Consider the following 6,564-nt stretch of genomic DNA (forward strand, 5'->3'; position numbering starts at 1 on the left):
AAATCAGCTTATAAAATTTTTGTTTTTCCATTTTAAAGTCTGTTGGATCCATGGGTGAGTTGGAATATAATTGTACTACATACTAGTAGGATTAATTTTTATACAAAAACCTAACCCTGTAAGTTAAGGGAAATAGTGACACATTGGAATTTGTTAGGGTTTTCCTATTGGCAAGTACTGGATATTTCTTACCTGTGATAAATATTCCTCTTCTTAGGAGAAAAGCTTTCTTTTTCTTTCATCAAAAGAGCCTTACTAATTTTTCTTACTAAAGGATATTTGGCATAAACTTGTAAATATGCAAAGTTTATTATCTACATTAATAAAAGAAACATGCAAATTGGTGTCACTCCGCTACATCCACCAGCCAATCATGACTATGCAAATTAGCCCAACAAAGATGGCGGTTAATTTGCATATGCAGGCACTAAGACTGAAGACTGAAGTGGCTTGGGTTCTCTGCTGCAGCTGGACCAAAGGCCTGGGTCCCGGGTGCCGGAGGAAAACCGGTGCCAGCAGCCAGGGGAAGGAAGGTCTATTGCGCAAATCTTCATGCAACAGGCTTCTAGTAGAGTATAATATCACTTGAATTGCTGTTTACATCTTTCCCTTTACTCTGTCATTCCCTCTGGCTGTGATTTAGAAAACAGACTTCACATTAAGAAGAGCTACCTGGCCGTAGCCAGTTTGGCTCAGTGAATAGAGTATTGGCCTGTGAACCAAAGGGTCCCAGGTTCGATTCCAGTCAAGGGCATGTACCTTGATTGCAGGCTCCTCCCAGCCCCAGGCCCTGGTTCGCTTGTACAGGAGGCAACCAGTCAATGTGTTTCTCTCACATCAATGTTTTTCTCTGTTTTTCCCTCTCCCACTCTCCCTAAAAATCAATGGGAAAATATCCTTGGTGAGGATTAACAAAAAAAAAAGAAGACGAGCTATCTGTATTAACATCAGCCTCAAACTTACAGAATAATCTTAAAATGTTTACAAGTATAATTATTTTATATTTAAATTCACAGCTACAATATATTTGCACCAAAGCTACATTTTCCCCTCAATCCAATAAATCCTACGATACTCTGATGTCACTATTTAAGGTATTGTTTACCTATAATACAATTAGAATGATTATTTGCTATCATTCAAGTCAACCAGTGGCATCACCATCCCTCTATTCATATTGAGTACCTACTATGTGCCTGAGCTGGACACCAGAAAATACAACAGTGAACATAACTAAAGTTACTGCTCACAGTGTTTCAAGTTTGTGAGATTAAAAGCATGTTTCTAACTACTTTTTTTAAAAATATATTTTATTGATTTTTTACAGAGAGGAAGGGAGAGAGATAGAGAGTTAGAAACATCGATGAGAGAGAAACATCGATCAGCTGCCTCCTGCACATCTCCCACTGGGGATATGCCCGCAACCCAGGTACATGCCCCCGACCGGAATCGAACCTGGGACCCTTCAGTCCGCAGGCCGACGCTCTATCCACTGAGCCAAACCAGTTTCGGCTCTAACTACTTTCTTACGTGTTTTTAACACTTAAACTCTTATTAATTTTTCATTATAACATTATCTTAGGTAGACCAATAAGCTTTTATATTTTCCACACACACACACACACAAAAGATACCTGTGACAGGACAACAAAATGTAGAATTGGAGATGGCACTCCTGAAATATGTTATGTCAACATGAGTAAGGTTGTGCCCTACATTTTCTAGAACATTTCCTGTTCTTTTATGCTTTCATGTTAAAATTCACTAATAACCTCATTTGCATGAGATTCGGAAGGCCTCAGTTTTTGAACCATAGAGCACAGAGAGACTGATGCATAGACGTTTCATATATACCTGCTTCCAACCCATTGTCATTATTTTTCCTGCCAGTCAAGCGTGTCCTAAGTGCCACTAGCAACTACATGACTTCCAGTTTCTCAGAACTGTAGGTTTCCACAAGATCCACAGCAAAGATCTGCCCTTTTGGCGTTTTCTAAAAGTCCTCGTGTCCACCAAACAACAAATTCAGACTGTTGTGTTTGAGAATGTTCTCGGAAACGCTGACTTCTCTAGACTGTACTTGTATAAGGTCTAATTGCAAAGTAAACAACTCATTCTGTTACTATTGCTAGTGACTATGTGTTCCTAGACACAGAGACAGCTACAGAGGTGCTGTCAAGAACTACATGGAGCCTTCCCCTGCTGCAGTGCGCAGTGACTGCTCTCAGTCCTTCCTCACATCAGGCAGATTGTGGATATTTTCAGTTACAGCTGAACATAAGTCCTTAGGACATTGTCAATTATGTTTGTATATGATTTAAAACAGTGTTCACTGTAGCTTTTTTTTATTTTGTTTTTTTGTTTGGTTTTTTTTGGTCAAATGCTTCTATAGATCTTTCTTAGAAATTTTTTCAACTGTTTCAAACAGCTTATGTACTAACAAATATATGTTACACTTCCTGAAAGGATATATTAATAAAACATCCCATTGCAATTGTGGCTTTTAGATCAATTTGTGATTTTTGTCAAGTTAATCATACATTTTAAATCAGTATTATGTATTTTTTCCTCAGGCAAGTTTTTTTTTTTTCCTATAGTTAAAAATGTTTGTGATTAAACTAACCTCTCATTCATTCTTTAATAAAACCTTATGTCATGGCTTTGTTGGTGCCTTCTTGCCAAAAACTGTAGGATCACATCTGTACTAAAGAAAGTGGTGTAATGAATTGTGATAAGGATGACCACACACCGTACATGATAATGGCTTGCATCAGTGAGAGATCTTAGGCAGTTTGGGCTTGTGGTAAGTGATGGGATAGGTATTCCAGGAAGGGAAATGTTCCTGTGTATTGGATACTGTGAGGAGGAAAACTAAATTCTGTCTTTGGTAATCATATTAGTTCTTACCTAAACATGGGAATATTCCCTATGGTACATGGGACACTTTCGTATAAAGTACCTCAGTTAAAATGTATAAAGTCGCTTGCTCTTTAGCAAACTTTATAATATCAACTGACCTTTTGGATTCAGATAAATCAGTGGTTCTCAACCTGTGGGTCCCAACCCCTTTGGAGGTCGAATGACCCTTTCACAGGGGTCACCTAAGACCATCAGAAAACACATATATAATTACATATTGTTTTTCTGATTAATCACTATGCTTTAATTATGTTCAATTTGTAACAAATTGAAAACACATCCTACATATCAGATATTTACATTACCATTCATAACAGTAGCAAAATTACAGTTAAGAAGTAGGAACAAAAATAATTTTGTGGCCGAACCGGTTTGGCTCAGTGGATAGAGCGTCGGCCTGCAGACTGAAAGGTCCCAGGTTCGATTCCGGTCAAGGGCATGTACCTTGGTTGCGGGCACATCTCCAGGGGGGGGCCTGCAGGAGGCAGCTGATTGAACTCTCTCATCGATGTTTCTAACTCTCTATCCCTCTCCCTTCTCTATAAAAAATCAGTAAAATATTTAAAAAAAATAATAATTTTGTGGTTGGGGGTCACCACAACATGAGGAATGTATTAAAGGGTCGCGGCAACATAAACCTAGCAAGGGAGAAAGATAAGGTCCCTATTCCATTTGAGCCTTTTTTGCTCAGAAACTATGGTCTTGATGCAGGTTTTTAACATTCCTCTCCTGTCAGGCACTAGACTCAAAATACCCACCATTTTTTGTACAGCCACTATGGAAAACAGTATAGAGATTCCTCCAAAAACTAAAATGGAACTATCATATGATCCAGCAATCCCATTTCTGGATATATGAAGAAAATAAAAACAAAAAATATATACATGGACCCTATGTTCATTGCAGCATTATCCTATATAATAAAAGGGTAATATGCAAATAGACCAAATGGCAGGACCAATCAAAACATAATGTGCTAGCCCTAACCAGTTTGGCTCAGTGGATAGAGCGTCGGCCTATGGACTTAAGGGTCCCAGGTTCAATTCTGGTCAAGGGCATGTACCTTGGTTGCGGACACATCCCCAGTCGGGGGTGTGCAGGAGGCAGCTGAATCGATGTTTCTCATCAATGTTTCTAACTCACTATCCCTCTCCCTTCCTCTCTGTAAAAAAATCAATAAAATATATTTTTTAAAAAACAACGTAATATGCTAAGGCTGCTCAACCACTCGCTATGATGTGCACTGACCACCAGGGGACAGTCAACCAGTCGCTATGATGTGCACTGACCACCGGGGGGTACATGCTCCGACCAGTAGGTTAGCTTGCTGCTGGGGTCCAGCTGATTGGGACTGAGCAAGATGGGCCAGACACACCCTGGAGCCCCCCTACAGTCCCTCCACGGCCTGATCGTGCACCGGTGGGGTCCCTCAGCCTGGCCTGCGCCTTCTCCCAATCTGGGACCCCTCAGGGGATGTCAGAGAGCCAGTTTCAGCCCAATCCTGCAGGCCACTCCCCTTGGGAGGGCGCCAGATGCAGGGCTCACGGCTGGTGAGAGATGCTACGGCAGCACAAGCCTCTCTTGATCAGGACTAATTGGGCGCGAACCCATGGCAGGCACAGTGGGGCCAGGATGAGCAGGAGCAGCAGGTAGGAGCTGCAGGCAGCATTGGACTGCGGGTTTCGGCCTGATCCCTGCAGGCCACCCAGAGGGACCCCACCCATGCACAAATTTGTGCACCGGGCCTCTAGTTTATAATAGTCAAGACATGGAAACAACCCAAGTGTCCATTTGATAGATGAGTGGATAAAGAAGTGGTGCATATATACAATGGAATATTACCAATGAAAATGAATGAAATCTTGCCATTTGCAACAACAATGGACCTAGAGAGTATTATGCTAAGTGATATAAGTCAGACAAAGAAAGATAAATATATGGTTTCACTTACATGTTGAATCTAAAAACAATGAGATTAAACTGATGTTTGATAGGAGTGGGGGAATGGGTGAAAAGAAGGTGAAGGGAAATATAGTTAATATGATAAATTTGCATGGTGATAAATGATTACTAGGCTTAGAGTGGTGGTCACATTGTAAGCTATATAAATATTGTACACCTAAAACTAATACAACATTGTATGCCAACACTTTGGGTATATAAGGAAATAAGTGCTTTGAAGAAAACTAAACAGTAACGTGAGGTAATAGACGGCTGGATATGTGTGTGTCTCTCTTCTCTATAAAGGGTCAGGGCCTCAGTGAGTGAGGATGTCCTTATTGATCATTTTTACTTCCACCATCTAATTCATTTTAAACACTGAGGAGGAATTACTCCAGTGCAGATGTCAACAGTGGGGAGCAATATAGGCAGTTGATGGCTGTGGTTAACAGTAATGGTTTCAATAAAGGTATAGATGTGGTTAAAAGTTTTATTGCATGCCCAGCCAGAGTGGCTCAGTGGTTGAGCGTCAACCTATGAACCAGATCATGGTTCGATTCCCAGTCAGGGCACATGCCCAGGTTGCAGGCTCAATCCCCAGTGTGGGGTGTGCAGGAGGCAGCCGATCAATGATTCTCATCATTGATGTTTCTATTTCTCTCTCCCTTGCACTTCCTCTCTGAAATCAATTTTTTTAAAATTAATAAAAGTTTTATTGCACGTAATAGTAATCACAAGTTTAGACATGGGTGATCTGAGACAAGACTTCCTGTTGCTTTGGGCCACAGGTATTTGCCCTTTTTTCCCCATTATCATTTTGCTGCTACACAGACTGCACGCGGGGAGGGTTCTGGTCATCCGCACAGCTGTAGCCCGTCATGGGTTTTCCTGTGAGTAGAGTGATACTCAAGTCCAATGTAATTTTCTGGTTAAAACGCCAAAAGGGTCAATAGGACTTTAAAGGGCAGTAATCAAGGGAATGGTTGAGGTAAGCTGCAGACAGTGAGTGCATAATCTTGAGTAACACCTTATTTAATGGAAAAGGGGTATGTTTGACCACCTCAAAATGAGACTTTTCTCATGTCTTTCATAAGAGGAGACCTGGAAGCTTTTTGTTTCAATGGCCCACAAAGTTATAAAGTCCATTTTGCTGTTCACAGGACTCCTTTCCATATTCTTAGACTTCCAGCACCCCTTATGGAAGGGGGGTGGTGGAGATTGCCAGCTTTGTGTTTTATTGAAGAGCAAAGGAAATCCAAACTTCCCCCATTTTTCCAGTGATGTTTTCTTTGCATGGTATAGCTTATGTGATTTCATAATTATTTGTCTCAGCTGTTTTGCCTCCTTCCAATCATTCGTCTCGTCTTACAAATGAAAGGTAAAAGCAGGGAGAACTAGGCCGTACCAAACTCACGTCGCTCAGAACAATGGCATCTCTGTTTTAAAGGCCTGCACCACCTCTGCTGGGGACTGTCAAAAATTTTAGGGATTCCAAGATGGTGGTGGAATAGGTGGAAGCTACACTGGCCTTCTCCCAGAGCCCAAGAATCACAACTAAAATACAGAAAAACCATCCCGAATAACCAATAGAAGAATCTGGAAAGAAGCCTTATAACCAAGTACTTAAAGAGAAGGCCACATTGAGACGGGTAGGATCGGCGGAAGTACGAGAGGGCTGGCCAGGCCCCCACAGGCAGCCGCTGA

The sequence above is a fragment of the Myotis daubentonii genome, chromosome 5 (genome assembly GCF_963259705.1).
Source record: "Myotis daubentonii chromosome 5, mMyoDau2.1, whole genome shotgun sequence".
Lineage (NCBI taxonomy): Eukaryota > Metazoa > Chordata > Mammalia > Chiroptera > Vespertilionidae > Myotis > Myotis daubentonii.